Source organism: Neofelis nebulosa, chromosome 9 (genome assembly GCF_028018385.1).
Source record: "Neofelis nebulosa isolate mNeoNeb1 chromosome 9, mNeoNeb1.pri, whole genome shotgun sequence".
Classification (NCBI taxonomy): Eukaryota; Metazoa; Chordata; class Mammalia; order Carnivora; family Felidae; genus Neofelis; species Neofelis nebulosa.
The window spans coordinates 55,767,024-55,789,714 of record NC_080790.1 but is presented as its reverse complement, the minus strand read 5'-3'; the positions used below and the strand labels follow the sequence as shown (position 1 = coordinate 55,789,714).

At 38.7% G+C, this 22,691-nt stretch overlaps 1 protein-coding gene across 10 annotated transcripts in view; it reads right to left on the bottom strand.

Annotated features, from left to right (window-relative positions):
* Positions 1–22,691, bottom strand: part of LOC131484997 (E3 ubiquitin-protein ligase RNF113A-like) — a 505,434-nt gene that overhangs the window by 65,303 nt on the left and 417,440 nt on the right. The gene's annotated exons all lie outside the window — the stretch shown is intronic.

The following is a 22,691-nucleotide window of genomic DNA, read 5'->3' as shown; positions in this document are numbered from 1 at the left end:
CTAAGAGAAAAAGTTTGCTTTCCCAATTAGAAGAGTAAAAATCATTCCATAAGCAGCATTAACCTAACTGAATAAACTCCTTTCAAACATTTTCAAAGCATCTTTTTCTTGTAAACAACAAATATACTTGTTTAGGAGATACCGATAAAGCAGAAAATACCTCATTCTGTTCACTTGTTCACTAGAAAGAATTAGCACTGCATTAATTTTTAGGGACCCTGTAACCAAAACTTTCCTAAATTGTTAGAAATTAGTAAAATTCTACCAAGTTGTACATACCTATGTACACTCCACGTGTACACAACTATATAGTTTTCAGATGAGTAAATTTTTAACCCTTATCTCAAAATATCCATACCCTGACCACACCAAAATCCAAATAATGAGAAGACAAAACTTCATGGTTTCTCTGGACACATATCAAAAGACTACATTAAGTTGAAGAAGAAATGATAGTCATTAGATGTTTGGTTTTACTTAACCCAAGCATCTGGTATCCAAAATTTCTGGGTAATGGACACTGCCTTCAGGGGTGTCACTTAAAATATTTAGGAACCAATTAAATCTAGGTAACAAACAATAAGATGCCAAAGGCTTGTAGTTGGTATGTCTACATTGGTGCCTACTTGTGAAATATCACTACTGTAAGTCTGAAAGTATGACTGTGCAAAGATAGGTTTCCTGACCTTGGTAGGGGACCATAGCATTGGTAGAGCTCTCTGGAACACCCAACAGGACAATGCATTTCACTACTTCTTTTTAGGTACTCAAGGTTAACAAATCACAGGAAAATTGACAAGACTTTCATTTTCGTTGGGCACATTGGGCCATTTTCAGTGGGCACATAAATACTTATTTATTAAAATGTGCACAGTAGCCATCCATTTACATGTACAGGTTAGTTAAACTGTAGGTGCATGTTCTAAGAATAAGATTGACTTCAAAGTGCTTTGTGGCTGGGTCCACACACCCATACCACTTTGAAAAACTCTCCCTTTGACTTTAGTAAGTCAGTCCATCAATTAATGACCAGTTATTTTCAGATATTTTTCAAATTAATGTCCTAACTCTGGCTGTAATTTAAAGACATTTGGAATATAAAAAACTTACCTCATAGGACTCCTAAAATCATTTTTTCCTAATTGGTTAAATTCAGACAATTATCACAGAATCTCAGATTTGGAAGAGACCCCAGATTTATTGAACTTAATCTCCCATCCTTTACAGAAATCCTCTCCCCCAGATTCTTGAGTAAGTCTCTGTTTGATAACTTCCAGCTGTGAGAAGCTTAGCATCTATCATGAATACTTTTCTAATTAGCAAATTATTTTATTCATTCCAGCTGTATATTGCTTTTAATTTGGGAGATTTTGTTTGTTGGTTGGGTATATAGTTACATTTTATTCACATTATTTGCAGCTTGTAAAATGATGTCTATAGGTGGAAAATTACATTAAGTAATGATTACTTTCTAGCATGCTCCCAGTGGGAGGAGTAAGAATAAAAATTTCTTCAGAATACATTCTTTCATTTTCTCTGGGGGAAGTACAAGTCTGAAGTACACGGCAAAGTGGTGAAAAGAAAGAAAAGAAGTTCAAAAGATTAACAAATCAACTGTCAATGGGTATTTATTAAACAATTATTAATATTCTCAGAATGTATTAACTACTCAGTAGAAAATGACTTGGTCCTTAGCATTTAGTGATGGGCCTAGAATGGCTCAATAGGATCGTTTGGGGATGTGGAGCTCTGAACTGAGTCTTCAAAGAAAGCTAAGGTTTGGAGAGGCACAAAGGAAGGAAAATAATTTTATTCTTGAGTCATGTGACTTGAGGGTATGACAAATTAAATATAGAACCTGTGGAGGTCAAGAGGAAACCAACTTGCTGGAATAGAGAGTGGGTTGAAGAGGAGAGGGACAATCTGTACTGGCCAAGATAATCAAAAGCTTTGGGTATAGAGCTAACCAAGGTCATGGAACCTTTCAGGAGATGGAGGGGAAAATGCCTTTAATGAGTAAGCATTCGGACATCACTTGTTTTAGGGATGGGATCAAAAAAGTTAAGACATGACTCACCCTTCTTGGTAAATTCATGAAATTAAACACAGACAAAAATTGTCTACATGCCCATTCTATTCCTTATAAAGACAAAAAGGGTGATTCTTAACATGATCACAGCCAAATAATGCAAGGACTCTGGAGATTCATCCCAATCAGCCTTTCTCTCAAAGGAAGAAACTACACATATCATGCATACATTTGTGTCCCCAAACTAACATGTTTTGAGGAGCATTTCCAGTTTCGACTCCCATTTCAATGTGAAATAGAGTGCCATTAAAGGGTCCAGAGAACACAATATCCAACTGTGAAAAAAGTACGGTGATTGAAACACTGGGAAAGTTGGTGGGTAACAAACTCATTGTTAGCCATGTAACATGATTTATACATTAATCTGATGGCATGAACTAATGTCTCAAGCTTCCTATTGTATTACAACCTCCAGCCAGGTTCTGATTAGTCAAGATAATTCACTTTCAGTGTGTAACCCAACCTGTTTTGAATCTGCACACCCGTGCATGTTACCTGTGTTTTATAGTAACTGGGACCACTTCAAGAGAAGAATGGAATGCCTGAGACACATTTATCAGATATGACAATTCTTCTATTGTTATCACTCTTTGTCAAATGTGACAACCCACGGGCATTTAGCAAAACATAAAGATTTATCACCCGATTCCCTTATTCACGGTCACTTGGATATTTTGATTTTCGGTTTGATGCCAAAGACATGTACCTTCATTATGTATCATGGATGAAGCATTTGTGCTATGCCTCCTACACATGAGTTTTTTAGGTTTTAGGCCTTCTCTCCGCCATAAAATATGAACTGTCAAGGGCAGTGTTCGGTCTATTTATCTCTGAATTACTGCCCCTCACATTAGAGTTTCCATCAGTTGAGTAGAGGGGGAGATGGCTGCTTGTTTGCCCTCAGGAAACAAATATCTGAAACTGAAATGCTCTTAACAGTAAGGGCTGAAGCTGAGCAAGGAAATGGTGTCGTGGTGGTAACTAAGTGAACTGAAGCGTGGAGCCGTGGAGGTGACACGCTCAGGCTCTATCCCTCCTTCTTAGCTCACCTGTGGCCCGGTGCCGTGGACTCATGTCTCCAAATAAACACACGGTCAGGGGAGGAGGAGCATGAGATCTGGTTTATTGATTCTGACAGGCCCAACACACATTTATACAAAAATTGCCATTTTATAGCTTCTCAAAAAGGAGACATTTTTACATGCAACAATGTTGGGTAAAGCATAATCAAGGATCCAAGTAGGGACTCTGAATGCATTCTGCCCCATTGGGAGTTTTAATCAACATGTGTCCCCATTTATTGTTTAAGCTGAATTTTTAACCATTCAAATAACTCACCCAGGACTGTTTATATACTGGCTAAGGGAATATTTTGTCCTTGTGCTTAATACTTCACCCTAAATTGAAGCAAACCTGGCTATAGAGAGGGTGCAATTTATGCTGCCTGCCACATTCCCGGGTTTGGTAAGATTTTCAGTTGAAGTCACCCCTCCCTCACTTCCGTTTTGCCCCAGGGAAGGGGGATACATAGGCATTCAGCCCTGACAGGTAAGTGCTTGCCACTTATAAAATCCAATAAATAAATTCTAAATAAATATATCTGCAAATCGAAACCATTTTAAGCTACTTAACTGAGTGCATATCTAGTCCTTTGTACACATATTTGTACAAAGTGTTGCCTGTAATTTTAAAGATGCTTGCCTCCGGGAGGTTTCGTTTTTCCATTGAAGTCCCCTTGATTTACTGTACGCAATATGTTACAGCTTCCTTATTTGCTCCTTTGGGACAGTTACTGACAGTAAATCTCTATTAAAATATTCTTCCATATGGTTGCATGAAAATTTTATTGCAGTGAGCCTGGGGCTGAAGGTCACAGCTGAGTAGCTGCAGTTAAGTATTGCAGTCTATGGACTCGGAGGTACATCTGTTCTGGGAGCTGGAGTAAAATTAGAATTTTACTGTCAATAGCATTTCTCCAAAACTAGTTACATTTGTTTACTGTGGCTGGCTGGGCCTTTTCCTCCATAGTACCTGAAATGCATGTTATCTGGCCCAGCACTTGTATCTTTCAGGTTGGAAGTTTTAATACAGAACTTGCTGAACCTGAAGGTCATTGTGAAGTCCCTAATGGATATTTCATTTATGATACATGAAAATTTAATTTTACCTCTTCTAATTTGAGTCTATTGCCTGCTCACATTGGATTTAGCTATAACTCATTGTTTGTTCTAAATGCTTCTTGGAAAGCAGATCATATAAACTTAATAAATACTACCAAAGAATGATTTTTAATCTGCATCTCCAGAGCTAATGAGAAAGGATTCAGGCAACAAGTTTCTAGTACTTTGTATTGCTGATTAGAAGGGGAGGGATGGAATGGATGCCAACTGCCTGGGATTGGGATGCCATTAGTTCAAGTGTCAGTTGATAGCTCTCGCCGTAGCAAAGACTGGGAAAACTGAGGCACCTTTGAAAACACAGTTCCATTCCAGAGTTATGGCTACATCAGAGTGCTTTATGGCTCTAAACATCCCATTTAACACTTGGGAGCTAGAGTCATCCAAGTATCGATGTTCAGTTTGTATTTGCTATTAAAAGAAAATTGAAGGGAAGGGAAGGGAAGGGAAGGCAACATTCAACCATGTCTTTAAGCCTATCTTTCTCGCAGTGTGACTTCTAGTCTAATCGAAATCCACCCTGGCCTCCCCCAGCTCAGAGCATTGTAAGTTACAAGGAGAAAGCCAGCTCAAGGAGTTTCAGGTATGCGGTCACGTCTCCACAAAGCTCACCAGCATCTCCACTACAGCCTGCATCCCAACAGGGATTTGATCAGTAGATTCAGAAATCTGAGTGACTCTGTATTAGATTTCTTCTTTGATACTGATTAATTTCCAACCTTATTTCAGAGACTTATTTGATTATCTTCTATTATTTCCAGACACTTAGGGAAATGTTCAAAGCAAAAAACATTTTTTAAAATTCTTATTTCTAAGCACAAGTCACCATACTGAACCTTTAGGAGCCAGTAGAGGGTGATACAGGAAACGGAAGTAGAATAGGCATTAGAGAATAATAGTTACACTCACTGAGTGCCAACTGATGGCGAGCTCGGTACTTCTCAAAACACTAACTCTCATTATTCTCACAAGATGTCTATAAGCTAGGAATTATTATCATCCACATTCTACAGATGGCAAAACTAAGATACAGAGAGATTCATTTGTTTAGTCACACTCCTAGTAAGTAGAGCTGGATTCAAAATAATATGGCCCCCGTGTTGTGTTGTTAACCATTGCATTCAACTGTCCCTTCATTGAACAGAGTGGTGGGGAAGTCGTTGAGGGTTCCAGCTGATTTCCCAAAGGCAAATCCAGTTTGAGATAAATGCCCAGACCATGCTGTTTGGCCTTAGGATGTAGTCTCAGTAAGTCTACTCTCTCTGTCAATTAAGATGACGGGGATCATGCTCTTGACACCCAGCAGTGAAAACAAATATGGAGCAAGCTAAACTTTGAAGGCTCTAATAGTATTTTCACAAAATATATAGTGAAGCCAAAGAGTTCAATCTGATGGATCTGATAAACTACGTAGAGTCTCTCCCCAGCAGGAAATTGTTCTTTATAAACAGAAATCTATTTCAGAGATGCAGGTTACCACAGACTAAATCTCAGCTTCACCCCTCATCATTTCCACTCTGTACATCACTCCCCAACACACACACACACACACACACACACACACACACACACACACAAAGGCTGGGCAAAAGGGAAACTGGGTGCTGAGAAGGTCACCAAGAAAGATGCAGTGGTGGTACAAAGAGAAAATCCAGGCCAAGAAGAAGAAGAAATGTGCGACAAAATTCCTCTTGGAAGGCTAGCAGCCAAATTTCGGGGAAGGTCGGATATAAGCACCACATCTAGAGGACCAGAGGCAGAATCAGAATCTGGGCATGGGACACAGGGCTTGAAGTGGAAAGAGGAGTACAATAAAAACAAGAAAAAAAGGTGCATGAGAGGACTCTGAGACTTCAGGGCCTCAAATGCATAGCACATTCAGAAGGCTTAAAGAATTACAGAAGCATTCATTCTCTTTTCAGCAAATATTTTTTTTTAAGTTTGTTTATTTATTTTGAGAGACAGAGAGAGCATGACCAGGGGAGGGACAGAGAGAGAGAGGGCGAGAAGGAGAATCCCAAGCAGGCTCCACACTGTCAATGTGGAGCCTGACACGGGGCTTGCACTCACAAACCATGAGATCATGACCTGAGCTGAAATCAAGAGTTGAACGCTTAACTGACTATACCACCCAGGGGCCCCTTCAGTAAATACTTTTTGAAATTGTATTTTGAAATAATTCTAAGCTCACCTACAAGTTGCAAAAAGAGAACAGAATTCCCATGTATCCTTCCTCCACTTTCGCCCAGTGATAACAGCTTACATAAGTACATGATCAAAACCAGAAAATTGACTTTGGTACAATACTTCTAACTAAGCTAGAGGTTTTATGTGCATTTCACCAGAACAAATATTTTTTGGCACACTCTTTCTGTGCCTGACACAAACTCTCCTAGAGACTGGGGTCCAGTTCCTGGCCTTAGAGTGTTTTCCATTGGTTGACAAAAGCTTGCAGGCCAGCCAGGTACTGCCTGACTTTAAGATTTAGTGGCTACTATTTGGAAACACTGTCAGTCTCGAGTTGCATGACAAAGAAAAAGCACTAATTACATCTCTCAGTGCCTTTCATTTTACTTAAGCATGCAAAGACTGACTCTCAGCTGTGTCTTTAAATTACAGAGGATGTACAATAGTGAAGGATTCCCAGGGAGGTTTTTAGCGGAGGAGAAGTGGGAAGGTAAGCCATGAGGAATTGGGACTTTTCCTTCCTGGCCTCAAAGAACGCAACTGCAATGTCTGAATGCTGCGAACTTCAGGAATACTATTCACAGATTACCAGGGTATTTGTGGGTACGCTGACAACTTAAAGAGAATCCCTCAAAAACTTTGAGGTTTTAGCATTCTTTTATTGATAATTACAGACGCTTTCTCTTTTTTGATATTAAGTAGCAATCAATTATTAGAAACAGGGCTAATTCCCGCATTATTAGGTTCTGCCCCATTCTGAGAAAGCTAGAATGTGTATTACTATATATACATAAGGTCAGGATTTTGACAATAACATAACTGGATTCATGGTAGGGGAAATGATTTTTTTTTTAGAACTGGCTTTCACTATGTCATTATATAATACTCATTTTTTTTTTTTTTGGTAAACTAGAAGTCATTTCAAATTACTTTATATATAACATAAGTGCTCTTGAAGAAATGTGTAAAATGATTATAGCTATGTCCTGGAGAGTGGAAGTTAGTCTCTCTGTGTGTGTCCACTTTAAATCCTATTATTTAGAAGTAGATGCAGTAATGCTAAGTAAATACATATTTGCTAACCATACGTGCCTCCATCCACACATGGGCGCCTATTATTGAGACACAAAAGGAACAGCAGGCAGACTCCCTCTCCGCTCAGCTTGTGCTGCAAAGCTCCTTCTATTTGCTTATTTGAGAAAGGGGAAAAGATCATTTTAAAGTTAAATTGCCTAGTGAACCCATCTATCATTTGCAAAAAAGTAATGAGCTGGAGCCGGAAGCCTGGTCTCTGCTTTCTTCCCCTTTCTCATGGCCAAGATGTAAGACATAAAAAGCAATTTTTCTTGATGTGTGATCAAACGATGGATTAAGACTTGCAAGCAGTCGGTGATCAATTGTCTGATAATATGTGACAGATCTTGTCAGATTGACGAAAATGTACCCCAACCCAAAGGGAGAGAAGGCTCTGAGCTGTGAAGGTGCTTTCTTAAGCAATTGCCTGAGAAGCGGAGGCCTCTGTGATATCAATTATCTTCTGTATCAACACCAACAGGATTTTTGCTGTGAAAGCTGCCATCATAGCTTGATGTGTGTAAGTTAATAACTAATTAGATGCATTTCAGTAATCACTTAACTTTAATTGGTTTTGTATCTTATTTTTCAAAGGAGGAAGGTATAGACTTGTCCTAATATTTTACCATAATAATGTTCCACAACACATGAAATGAATTCCCTTCTACTCTCCCCCACATTCTGACAGGCCAATAAAAATAGTATTAGGTGATTAAATAAAGAAAAATTTTAGAAGAAGTAGACATGATGATAAACAGTAATGAAGTCAAGCAGCAGGCGGGCTCCTTGGTAAATCTGCCACCTGATGGCTTGCCCTAAGATTCAGGCGAAGCCTCCGGCCTTCTCTTGGCAGGATCCACACTTAGCACTGCCCTCTTCAGGGGAGGGCGGAGGAGGGAACAACGGAGAGACGCATCACTTACACCCTTCACGGCAGTTTCAAACTGGCACAGGAACATCCGTCCATCTCTGACTGGCCCCGATTTAAGGAAACGAGGGAAAAAATCTATTTCAAAATGACCTGGACTTATTTTGGGGGCTTGGGGAAAGTAGAAGTCAGGGTTAGATTTCTTTGCTTAGGCCTAAGTTTGGGGAGAAAAGCTTTATTTTTACGTGAGGCCAAAGAAAGGACTGAAATAGGTTTTAAATTCTTTCCTAATGCAAAGGTAAGGAATCTGACTACTCAGCATTTTCTTCAAGTTTTGTTATAAAGGAGGACACTGTGCTGAAGCAATTATTCCTGTATAAACAAGCTGTCTCCCCATTTGGGAGACATTTACATTTGGTACTTTAGATGCAATCCCAAGGAAGCTAAAGCTGAGCTTTTGTCTGTGTGCAGAGAAAAGCTGGGGAAGGTATAGGTGCATGGTCACAAGGGGAGGTTAATGTTGGAAACCAACTCTAACTCTATTGGTCACAGGGAGCTATAATCTGAAATAAAGAGATGTATTTCACGACATCTAAAAAAAGTCTTGTATTTATTCATCAAATGTGTGTGTGTGTGTGTGCGTGTGTGTGTGTGTGTGTGTGCGTGCGCGTGTACACTTACTATATGCCAGAGCCATGCTAGGCTCTCAGGATTCAGGAATGACCAAGACAGAGCCTGGCCTTCATGAAGCTTGTTTGAAATGGAGGTGCATTGGAGATTTTCTAGCCCAAAGTTTTTCTGTTTGTCAAACTGCAGTCCAGGGTGCTAGTTGGAGGTCTTTAAGTGGGTTGGATAATGTGAGAAAGCTAAGCAGATGTGCTCCAGCCCATTTCTATCACCCACTCTCAGTTTCATCCAAAGGACTTCTACTTTGCTCTTTTTAGTATATGGGGAGTGCCTATTAGATTTCCTCTTTTAAAGGAATGGAGTTTTGCTTTAAAAGCAAGAGAAAGGAAGAACCGGAGTCTAACTTTGTATTTTATGTAAAGCAAATTAAATGCTCAAGCCTGGGAAGCCTTCTGTGACATATTTGGTGACAGTCTGGAGCGTCCGGCCGGTCTGCTGTCAGGTTGTCATAACAGGTTACTAAGGAGGTCAGCTGCTGCCTCCCCTCTGCCATGTGCTGCTTGGGATGGCAGGAGCTTTGCCACCTGTGGACAAAGGCTTGTGGCAGGTGCTGTATCGCACAGAACTCCTCCTGACAGAATAAGAAGCTGCGCTCTTGTTGTGTTTACTGGCTGGAGTTTAGGGGCAGCTTGCCAATGATTTCTGTTTTTTACCTTAGGTTTTTAGTGTGTAGGAGGGCATCCTGCCTTTGATCATAAGAAATGTTTGTGCACTCTTGTGTACATCCTCATAGCATTGGCTGGCATTCTGGAGCGGTAAACTCTTTACCATGAAAGTCTATCAATTTTTACAGTATGTCCCAATTTTTCTTGAAGCAGGGTTTGAAACCTCCTTGGACTCCAGTGACCATCAAGGCCAATATGAGAGTAGCCAAAATTATGGCAAACTGCTGATTTAGCGGACCGGGAATGAAAAGGTCAAGATTTGAGATGAGGAGAAATGGCGAATGAATGGGCATAAAATTTCAGTTATGCAAAATTAGTAAGTTCTAGAGATCTTCTAACCAACATTGTGTCTGTAAATGACAATATTATATTGTACACTTAGACATCTCTTAAGAAGGCAGATCTCATGGTAGGTGTTCTTACCAAAAATAAAACCTTCAGGGACATGTAAGGGCACTTTCCTTTCTCTCTACTGTGAAGGGCAGGCATGAAGTTGTTTATCATTGAGAACTTCAGACCCAGAGAGTAATAAGTCTTGGTTTATCTAGTTTGAGAACAGAAATCACCATGACCCTTGGGAATTTTCTGTGGACAGCTGTGAGCTTCTATACTGTCCAAGGCAACTTAGGCATTTTGTTCGTTCCCACGCCCTTTCCAGTGGGTCTGGTGCCAAAGTCTGGCCCCTTTTGTCCATTCCTAACATTAACTGCCCTTGTCTTATCAAACCTGGAAATATGATGCCCTGTCTTAGGTCTACCCTACAGTCAAAAGAAAAATTTCAAGGACAAAAATCCCCACAGTAAGGTATTATATTAGTAGGAACATGGGAGAAAGAAGAGGAGGAGCCTAAGATACTGAGAAACAAGTACAAGAAATTACACAGAGGAAAACAGTGTCTTACAGAGAGGCTACAACATCGTAATCATTCGGTAAACTTTTGTTGAGTGAATGAATGGGTGGATGCTGAGCATGAGATGCCGTACTTCTCCAACTATGATTAGGAGTAACTGATCTTCGGGGCGCCTGGGTGGCGCAGTCGGTTAAGCGTCCGACTTCAGCCAGGTCACGATCTCGCGGTCTGTGAGTTCGAGCCCCGCGTCAGGCTCTGGGCTGATGGCTCGGAGCCTGGAGCCTGTTTCCAATTCTGTGTATCTCCCTCTCTCTCTGCCCCTTCCCCGTTCATGCTCTCTCTCTGTCCCAAAAATAAATAAAAAACGTTGAAAAAAAAAAAACTTTAAAAAAAAAAAAAAAGGAGTAACTGATCTTCAAATTTTGTATCTGACCATCTCAGAAAATTTCCCTTATGAAGTTAGTGACTCCAGCATATGTCCAGCGTCAGAAGTATGGGCAGGGAGGTAGAGAAATCTGAGGTAGGTAAGAGTCTAGTTCTAGTGGAAACCCCTTACACTGCATCTGTTTCCCTTTCTGGGTGTATCACATCAGGGCAACCAGATTCTGGTGGAAAGGAACATTTGGATATCTTTTTAAATAAGAAATCATTAAAAAAAAAAAACCTAAAAATAGAACCATCCTACTATCCAGCAATTGCACTATTAGGTATATACCCAAAGGATACAAAAATACAGATTCAAAGGGGTACATGCACCCCAATGTCTACACCAACACAATCAACAATAGCCAAAATATGGAGAGAGCCCAAATGTCCAGTGGCTGATGAATGGATAAAGAATAAAGAAGATGTGGTGTATGCGTGTGTGTGTGTATACACACACACACACATACACACACACACACACACATACAATGGAATATTACTCAGCCACCAAAGCGAATGAAATCTCACCATTTGCAATGACATGGATGGAAGGAGAATGTATTATGCTAAGCAAAATAAGTCAGCCAGAGAAAGACAAATACCATATGATTTCAGTCATATGTGGAATTTAAGAAACAAAACAGATGAACATATGGGAAGGGGGGGGAAGAGAAGAGAGGGAAACAAACCACAAGAGACTCTTAACAGAGAACAAACAGGGTTGATAGAGGGAGGTGGGTGGGGGTATGGGCTAAATGAGTGATGAGTATTAAGGAGGGCACTTGTTGGGACGAGCACTGGGTGTTGTATGTAAGTGATGAATCACTAAATTCTACTCCTGAAACCAACATTGCACTGTATGTTAAGTAAGATTTAAATTAAAAAAAAGGAAGAAATCATATAAAAGGATGAACGCCTGAGAAGCTGATCAGACTGAGAGAGAGAAACTTTGGTACTGAGCATTTGCCATCTTCCCAAGACAGAGTTCAAATGCATTTGATTTATACTTAACAAGGAAACAGCCTAATTGCAACCTTGAAATAGGTAAGATCAAGTAAGATTCTGAGTTTAACAGAAAAGAGGTCTGCTTTGTATTCAATCACTCTCTTGAGAGCTTGTATGGGAATTCACACAGAGTTCCTAACCTGCCCTCTGCAAGGCTGTAGCTAAAGTGGAAAAAAGAGGAATTGGTAATTGTCTTTAATTTGGCAAGAAAACCAGATTTTAGGATTTAATAAATGAGAATAAAGAATTGTTATATCCAGATACTGATATTCCCTGCAAGAAGTAGTGGGCTAGAAGGTTCAAAGACATACCTCCTTTGAAACAAGTTGTTTCTACCTCTGCAACAGAAAGTGACCTAGTTGGAGATTTCCAGAGAAAGCTCATCAGGCTTCATGTAAATTCACTATAATACACATTCTTGGGGTGCCTGAGTGGCTCTGACGGTTAAGCATCCAACTCTTGATTTTGGCTCAGGTCATGATCTCACAGTCCTGGGATCAAACCCCATGTCTGACTCCATGCTGGGTGTGGAGCCTGCCTGGGATTCTCTCTCTCCCTTGCTCTCTGCCCCTCCCCTGCTGGTGTGCTCTCTCTCTCTCTCTCTCTGTCTCTCTCTCAAGCAAAACAAAACAGTCACATTCCTAGGGGTCTAGCTGACTCAACATTGTTTTACAAACAAGAAAACATGGGCCTTGAAGGACAAATAAACACATTCAAAATTAGGGACATAGTAATGGCAAGAATCCATAACTCAAGATGCTCCCTCATTCCTTGGGTGCTTTCTCTTCATGGAATTGACTTAGTAAAATTCAGGAAATATTTACTGACCATCTTACATGTCCTAACCCTGATTTGGGCACTGTGGAACACTAGGAGACAAAGAATATAATACCTGCTCATAGGAATTTGTAAATCTCAGTGGGAAGAAAAGACACAAGACGCTATTAGAAATAGATGGCCTTGCACTGTGATTCAAGTCCCAAGACTAGTGTCAGCACTAATTCCACTACAGAGTAGCTAATCTCGATCTTCACAATATCTGATCTTTGCCCATTTGACAGAAATCAAAGCTTATGCTAAATAAATATCTCATGGTCAAATAGCTAGAAATGGACTTTGAAGTTGGGACTTCTCATTTAAAACTGAGGTCCTTACCACTATACTTTGCTACCTTTCAATGTTGTAAAACTCTTGGATTTTTATTAAGGAGGTATGAGAGGCACAAAATCTAGTCACCTCTAGGCTCTAGTTGTCATAAAATTGAAAAAGTGAACTAATGATTTTTTTGAGCATTCAAATTCAGCAAAACCAGTTTGAGGAATGAATTATCTCTTTGAAAAAAGATTGCTGGTTTCACTGACTTGTGCCTTCTTTGACAGGTGTCAAAATATGAGAGAGATGGAGCCTTGATCACTTTGCTGAATTCCTGCAGAATCAGAGTATTCTGAGAACTGTTTGCTAGTCAGTAATAAACCACAACATCATTGCAGAGTTCATAGAAAACAAGTCATGAATAGTGAATGTCCATTAACAGAGCCTTTTTGTTTGTTTGTTTGTTTGTTTTAAGATTTCCAGATGTATTTTTTAAAACAGTGAGGGATCACTATAAAAAAGGGGGGGGGAAGGTACAACAAAAATGGGCATAACCCACAACCAAAAACAATAATAAAGGAAGTAGGTACATTAAACCACAGCCCTGCAACTCTAAAACTAAATATTAGAAGCCAGCCAGGCCCAATTATCTACAATGAATACCCTGGGCTAAAATCTGACCACACTGATTTAAAAATATTATAGTTATAAAAGGAAATTTATAGGAGTACATTCTTTTATTGTTTTTTTTTTGTTGACGTATAATTGACATACAACATTATATTAGTTTCAGATGTACAACATAGTGATTCAATATTTGTATATATTGCAAAATGATCATCACAATAATTCTAGTTAACATCTGTCACCATACATAGCTGTAAAGTTCTTATGATGAGAATTTTAAAGATTTACTCTTTTAGAAACTTTCAAATATGTAATACAGTACTATTAACATGCTGTACATTACATCCCTGGGACTGATCTATTTAATAACTGGAAGTTTGTTCCTTTTGATTCCCTTCACCCATTTTGCCTACCCCCAACTCCTACCTCTGGCAATCAACAACCTATTAACCTGTTTTTCTTAATTTAATTTAATTTTTGCTTAGATTCCACATGGTATTTGTCTTTCTCTGGTCTTATTTCACCTAGCATAATGGCCTTAAGGTACATCCTTGTTGTTGCAAATGCAAGATTTCATTCTTTTCATGGTTGAATTGAATATATATGTCTAATTTTCTTTATCCATATAAAGGAACATTTAGGTTGTTTCCATATCTTGGCAGTTGCGAGTGATGCTGCAATAGACATGGGGGGGGGGGGTGCATGTATCTTTTTAAGTTAGTGTTTTCACTTTCTTTGGATAAATACCCTGAAGTGGAATTGCTGGATCATATGGTAGTTCTATTTTCGATTTTTTGAGGAACCTGTACCAATTTACAATCCCATCAACAGTGCACACAAGTTCCCTTTCTCCACATCCACACTGACACTTGTTATTTCTTATCTGTTTGGTACTAGTCATTCTTACAGATGTGAGGTGATATCTCACTGTGGTTCTGATTTGCATTTCCCTGATGATGAGTGATGCTGAGAACCCTTTCATGTCCCTGTTGGCTATCTATATGTCGTCTTTAGAAAAATGTCTATTCAGATTCTTTGCCCAGTTCTTAATCTGTTTGGAATTTTTTGCTATTAAGTTATATGTGTTCCTAATAAATTTTGGAAATTAACACCTTCTCATAAGTATAAGTTGCAAATATTTTCTCTCATTCAGTAGGTTGCCTTTTCATTTCATTTTGTTGTGAAAAGCTTTTACATTTGATGTAGTCCTATTTGCATATTTTTGCTTTTGTTGCCTTTGCTTAACACTTGTTTTCTACTAGGAATTTTATGATTTCAGGTCTTACATTCAAGACTTTAATCCACGTTTAGTTGATTTTTCTGTATGGTGTAAGTTATTGGTCCAGTTTAATTCTTTTGTGTGTGGTTGCCTAGTTTTGTCAACACCATATATTTAAAATACTGTTGTTTCCCCATTATTTATTCTTAGCTTCTTTGTCATAAATTAGTAGATCACAGAAATACATTCTTATTCACATAATACTATGAGATTTCACATTTAAAATATTAGGGCTAAAATGCCTAAATACACTGGGAATACTATGGTAAAAAGAATAGCTGCATATACAAATGCAATCCTTACTCACTTAGAAATTCATTATTTTTTCATTTGTTTTCCAAAATTACCCAAGAGATTTTCTCAGTGAGAACAAAACACATGGTTAAAGCATAGCATCTACCCACCAATTTATTACTGCTTTTGTTTGTGGGTTGTTGGATTATTTTTTGGCCTCATGAAAAGCCAAAACTAGTTGAACAAACTCTCCAAAAATACTATGCTGGAGCTCAAACCAAGCACTGAAAATGCTGGCTTGTAGAATGTGACTGTGTATCACTAAAAATGATACTAGAAATCCACATGAAATATTCACTCTAGAAACAAATGGGAGATATGAAATGCATGAGCTGGAAGAGCATAAATAGTGCCATAATTATCTGAGAGTCACACAAACACCAGAGAAAAAAGAAGCAAAGGTAGAAATCACTGGAGCTTCCGGCTTATGGCACACAATGAAATGAAGTCCTCCTAGTTAGGGAATCCAAGAATCATATTTATAGGTTTTGGGGTTTGCCAACTGGAATACTTAAGTTACATTGGGTTTTGCCCTCAGACTAGATTGCATATGCCAACTTGCATTTTCATAGCAAGAGTAACACAACAACTAGGACATCTTGGTGTAGTTCTTTTCACACGGGTCATGTAGTTACCAACACTTTAAAGGGATTAAGTTAAAATAGTTATGTCCTCAGCAGATACCCCTGAGCAACATTTCATTCCTCAGCCCATTTTATAAAATGGATACCCAGACCTTTTTGTGACACTTTCTCGGTAGACATGTTGTGAAGGTACCTATTAAAAACTTTATTTGGTAAACTAAAACTTGGAGTTTAATAGCTTGGTTTTTAAGCATTGTCAAAATGCTCCCAAGGCAAAAATGTGTCATCAAACTGCCTGGGTCAAAACATTATAAACTTTTTAGCAGTATAAAAGCCAAATGCTACCTAACAAAATTTATATGAAAACTACAACTCTGATGTCAACCAAATAATTAAAGAGATATTCCATATTCACGAATAAGAAAACTCAATATTGTCAAGACAAGTTCTTGTCAATTTCATGCATACATTTAATGCAATATGCAATCCTAATAAAAAACAGCAAGGTAATTTGTAAATATTGAGAAACTAATTCTAAAATTTATATGGAGAGACAAAAGACTCAGAATAGCTATTTATTACTGAAGGACAAGAAGAGTTGGAGCGCCGACACTGCTTGACTTGAAGACTTACTATAAAACTACAGTGATCAAAACAGTGTGGTATTGACAAGAGAATAAACAAATAGATCAATGGAACAGAATGGAGCCCAGAAATAGACCCATATAACTATAGTCAACCAATTTCTGACAAAGAAGCAGAGAAAATACAATGGAACAAAGATGGTCATTACAACAAATGGTGCTGGAACAACTGGACATCCACATAAAAAGAAAAGAATCTAAACACAGACTTTACATCTTTGCAAAAAGTAACTCAGGGGCACCTTGGTGGCTCAGTCGGTTGAGCGTCTGACTTTGGCTTAGGTCATGATCTCACGGCTTGTGAGTTTGAGCCCTGAATCAGGCTCTGTGCTGACAGCTCAGAGCCTGGAGCCTGCTGTGGATTCTGTGTCCCTCTCTTGCTCTGCTCCTCCCCCATTCATGCTCTGTCACTGTCTCTCTCTCTCTCAAGAATAAATACAAAATTTAAAACCATTAAAAAAAAAAGTAACTCAAAATGGATCGTAGACCTAAATGTAAAACACAAAGCTCTAAAACTCCTAGGAGATAACAAAGGAGAAAATCTAATTGGTTTTGGGTATGGTGATGACTTTTTAGGTACCACATCAAAGGCACAAACTGTGAAAGAAATAATTCATTAAAACTTTAAATTTCTGCTCTGTTAAGACAATGCCAAGAGAATGAGAAGACAAGCCTTAGTTTGGGAGACATATTTGCAAAAGACACATCTGATGAAGACTGCTACACAAAATATGTAAAGAACTCTTAATTCAACTAGAAAACAAACAGCCTGATTTTAAAAAGGGGCAAAAAATCTGAACAGACACCTACCAAAGTAGATATATAGATGGCCAGTAAGCACATGAAAAGATGTTCAACATCATATATCACAAGAGGATAGCAAATTAAAACAATGAGATACCATTGTATACCTAATAGAATGGCAATAGTCCACAATATTGACAGCACCAAATGCTGGTGAGGATGTGGAGGAACAGGAACTCTCACTCACTGCTGGTGTAAATGCAAAATAGTACAACCACTTTGGAAGACAGTGTGGAATTTTTTTACAAAACCAAACATACTCTTACCCTGTGATTCAGAAATCACACTCCTTAGTATTTACCCAAATGAACCGAAAACTTATACACATTTCTACACAAGGATGTTTATAGCAGCTTATTAACAATTGCTAAGACTTGGAAACAACCAAGACGCCCTTCAGTTGGTGAATGGATTCATAAACAGTAATTTATCAAGATGATGGAATTCAAGGTTAAAAAGAAATGAGCTATCAAGCTATGGAAAGACTTGGAGGAATGTCAAATGCACATAACTAAGTTAAAAAAGCTAATCTGAAAAGGCTATGTATAGATTCCCAATATATGACATTCTGGAAAAGAAAAAAGTATAGAAGCAGTAAAAGGATCAGTGATTACCAGGGGTTGGAGAAAGGGAGGGATGAAGAGGCAGAGCAGCACAGGGGTTTTTTTTTTTTTGGGAATTGAAACTATTCTGTGTGATGCTACCATGACGATACATGTAATTATACTTTTTACAAAACCCACAGAATGTACAATACCAAGAGTGAACCCTAATGTAAACTATGAATTTGGGTGATAATGATGTATCAGTGTAGGTTCATCAACTGTAACATATGTACCTTGTGGTACAGAATGTCAATAGTGGGAGATGTTGTGTGTGAGGAAAGGGAATATATGGGAACTATCTGTACTTGTTCAATTTTACTGTGAATCTAAAAACCGCTTTAAAAATATGAAGTTTATTAGTTTAAAAAGGCAACTGCTTGAATGACTTGGGGGAAGGAACAGGGAGTGATAGTGTTTGGTAGTACAATAGTATTGCCAGAAGAAGAGAGGAGGAAGCCCTATTCAATGAGAAATCTACTTCTTATACAGTCAGTAAAGGGAATGAAATGACTTTATAAAATGACTATTAGCAGCATAGTAACTTGACTTGTCTTTTTGATTATTGAGAAATAAATATTAAAAAGTTATGTACAATATAAACACAACTTAAAGTCCTCAAAGTTGGTCTAGAGTTCCCTGAGGTGCTTTTAGGAGGTCAAAACTATTTTTATAACTATACTGAGACATTATTTGCCTTTTTCATTGTACTGACATTTGCACCCCTGATGTAAAACAATGGTGGGTAAAAATGCTGCAGCCTGAACCAAGGCAGTGGCACCAAGCTGTACTGGTAGTCACTGTATTCTTCACCAGTATGCACTTGTAGATGAAAGAATGCCAACTTAACTTAAGAATGTCTTTGATGGAGCTGTAAAAATGACTGATTTTATTAAATCTTGACTCAAGTATACATAATGAAATGAGACATATGCACAAAGCACTTCTGCTGCCCATAGAAGTATGAGGGCTGTCTTGAAGTGAGGCAGCATGTGATTGTTTGTGTTATGAGCCGAACTAGCCTCTTTATTCAAACAGCATGATTTGTACTTGAAAGAACGACTGATAGACAAACTATGATTATTTAGGGTTGGTAATGTGGTAGACATTTTCTCAAGAATGAATGAAGTGAGCCTGTCACTTCAAGGAAAACAACTGATAGTATTTGTTGCCAATTATAGAATTTGAGCTTTCAAGCAAATAATTAGAAATTTGGAAAACTTGTATTCAACACTATGAGCTTAACAGTTCCCAACATTTAAAGGCTTTTCTGATGAGATCAGTAGTGATATTGACGAGTATGACTTTTTTGATGGTATAGAATGAAATGTGTCAACATTTAGAAGTTCTGCATAACTCAGTGAACCATTGTTTTTGAAATGACCAATGTATGGTCATAAAATCATGCATAGGTGAAAGATCCATTCATAGTGAAGGAAGAGCAGTGGATTTTACTGTAATAGAGTATTAAAAGTTAGCTGATATAGTTTAAAAAAAAATTTTTTTAACGTTTATTTATTTTTGAGACAGAGAGAGACAGAGCATGAACGGGGGAGGGTCAGAGAGAGGGAGACACAGAATCTGAAACAGGCTCCAGGCTCTGAGCTGTCAGCACAGAGCCCGACGCGGGGCTCGAACTCACGGACCGCAAGATCATGACCCGAGCCGAAGTCGGCCGCTCAACCGACTGAGCCACCCAGGCGCCCCTAGTTTTAGATACCCATTGCAACTAACCTTTAAGAAAAAACCACTTGTCAAGTTTGGATACTGTATCGAAGAATATCTACAGTTAGATTTAAAAAAGAAAATGTATCGGGGCGCCTGGGTGGCTCAGTCGGTTAAGCGTCCGACTTCAGCTCAGGTCACGATCTCGCGGTCCATGAGTTCGAGCCCCGCGTCGGGCTCTGGGCTGATGGCTCAGAGCCTGGAGCCTGCTTCTCTCTCTCTGCCCCTCCCCCATACATGCTCTGTCTCTCTCTGTCTCAAAAATAAATAAAACGTTAAAAAAATAAAAATAAAAAAGAAAATGTATTAAAATACTGCTCTGTATTCCAACGTTATAGTTGTGTGAGACTTGATTTTCTGTATATTTTTCAAAACTTTGCATAATTAACCCAGATATTAAAGAAATTTGGAAAATGAAATCAATGCCACTCTTAATCAATTTTGTCGTGCTTTGTTTGGTTTTGCTTTGGAAAATAGTTATTTTTATGAAAATAAATCATTTATGTTATCAGGTAATGAATTTATTATAATTCAAACACAATTTTTAAATTGTTCAGTTTTAATTTCAAGTACAATAAATATCATTAGATTTAACTTACATAAACAGAAATACTTTGGAGTCTGCAATAATTTTTAAGAATGTAAAGGGGTCCTAAGACCAAAAGGTCAAGAACTAATAATTTAAAGAGATAATGGAACAGATGCCATTTACCTAACACATTGTTTAAGGAATCAAACACGACTAGCGCCTTTGAAGCCACTATGTGTTCTATCCAGAATATGGCTCCTTCCCCTCTCCCATGGGTGAGCATGTTACATATTTCTGATATTAACCATTCTCTTGCTTTTCTTCATAGTTTATCTCACATGCATACCTCCTTATATAATATTTAATCTTGCCTGTTTTTGAACTGTACACAAATGGATCCATACTATATGTCATAGTTTGAGTTCCCTTGAAAGCAATGCAAAGAACTTGGTGCAGAGAGTATATTTTGGATGTGAGCCTAGGAAGCAGAAGTGTGGGAGTGGGAGTAGAGACTAGAGAAGAGAGAAATCAAATAATAGTACATTACTGTGCAGGTTATTACTGTGGGCAACCGAAGCATAGGCCTGTTTTGTACCCCCTGTGAAAACGTGTAGAACACATTTCAGAAGTGACCCACCAGACAGAAGGAAAGGAGACAGTATTATTCACTGACCTCATCTCCATTTGGTTAAGAGTTGCTCTCAGGGGCTTAACTCCTTTTCATGTTCAGTCTAAGTGGCTTCCCACGGTTCTGAGAAAGGCCTGAGGCAGAAAAGCAGAGGCTCTCACTGTGACCTTGGATTGGCACACTAGTCATTGCTAGTGTCCATCACAGCTGCCTGAAATCACTTGAGCTAATGGGATAGAGTGAGGGGCACCACAAATGTTGGCTCTGTGTAGTCTTTTATGATTCTTCTTTACCTCCAGAGTGTGATTTTGAGATATTCTGGGTTGGCATGAGTAGTTTTCGCTAATTCATTGCACTGATGCACAGTACTCCACTGTCTGACTATTCTACAACTTAATTTCCATTCTATTGTTGGACACTTGGTTTATTTCTGGACATGGGGAATTTTGTTAACACTATTTCAGGAAAACAATGAACACACAAACAAACATTTCCCTGTCTTTACATTCCATCTAAAAATTTCATGCTCAGCAGAAATGAGGTCTCTACCTCATGACTGCATTTCAAGTCTTACATGAATTTGGCCAACCTAAGTCGTATTCTGGCTGCAATGGACTCTGAAAAACATAGGGTTAGCCTTCTGGCCTCTGCAGTACAGGAAGGCACACTAGAAGAAGCACGTACCTAACTCACTAGGCAGCCCAGCAACAGCTATGAAAATTAAAAATACACATATCCTACATGCAGCCTGATGTTTATAGCAGCATTATTAATAATAGCCAAACTGGAAAGAGCCCAATGTCCATCGACTGATGAATGGATAGAGAAGATGTGGTATACATATACACAATGGAATATTACTCAGCCATCAAAAAGAATGGCATGGATGGAGCTAGAATGTATTTTGCTAAGCAAAATAAGTCAGTCAGAGAAAGACAAATGCCCTATGATTTAACTCATATGTGGAATTAAAGAAACAAAACAGACGAACATATGGGGGGGGGGCGGGAAATGAGAGGGAAATGAACTGTAACAGACTCTGTATTTATGGCATGGATCTCTCCAGAGTTCCTGACCCACATTTTAACAGCCTCATGGAAATATCTTAATAATTCATTTGTTCACCAAACAATAGATATGAAGGACAGAATGTATTGTCTTCCCTTCAAAATTTCCCCACATCAATTATCAGTTTACATTCCCCATCTTGTCATATGGTGTCACTATCCACCAGACCACAGTGGGAACTTCAACTATGAAGTCATCCTATAACTTTGACTCTTATAATAAGCAGGTTCTTTTGACTCTACCTCCTAAATACCTCTCAAACATTATTTGAAGTGTTTAGCTCCCTGGCCTCCACCTCTGCCTTAGTTCGGCCTATTGCTCCTCATTTGAACTCTTACAATCTTTTATCTCCAATGGTACCACCTCCAAACCATCCTTCATTTTGTCAACAGTGTGAATTTTCTTAAATATAAAACTGAATAGACCACCTCCACACTTAAAATTTTTAAGTAATGGACTTGCCAGGAAAGTGTCAGAGCAGGATCCTAAGCTCACCGTGCCCCACACATACAACTAGATAACACCTATGTCAGTGTAAATAACCCAGAAACTGATCGAAAACTGGCAGAAAAGACTCTTCACAGCTAAATGTAGAGAAGAGGCCACATTGAAGAGGGCAGGAAGGGTGGACACACAATCAGGAGCTAAACAGACCCACAGGACTATCCTTAGGAAGGAGGGACACTGTTGGCATGGAGAGATGAGAGAAACAGACCCTTACACCAAGCACCCCAGACACGGGAAACCCATATAAGGAAGATGAGTCCCTATAACATTTTGTTTTGAA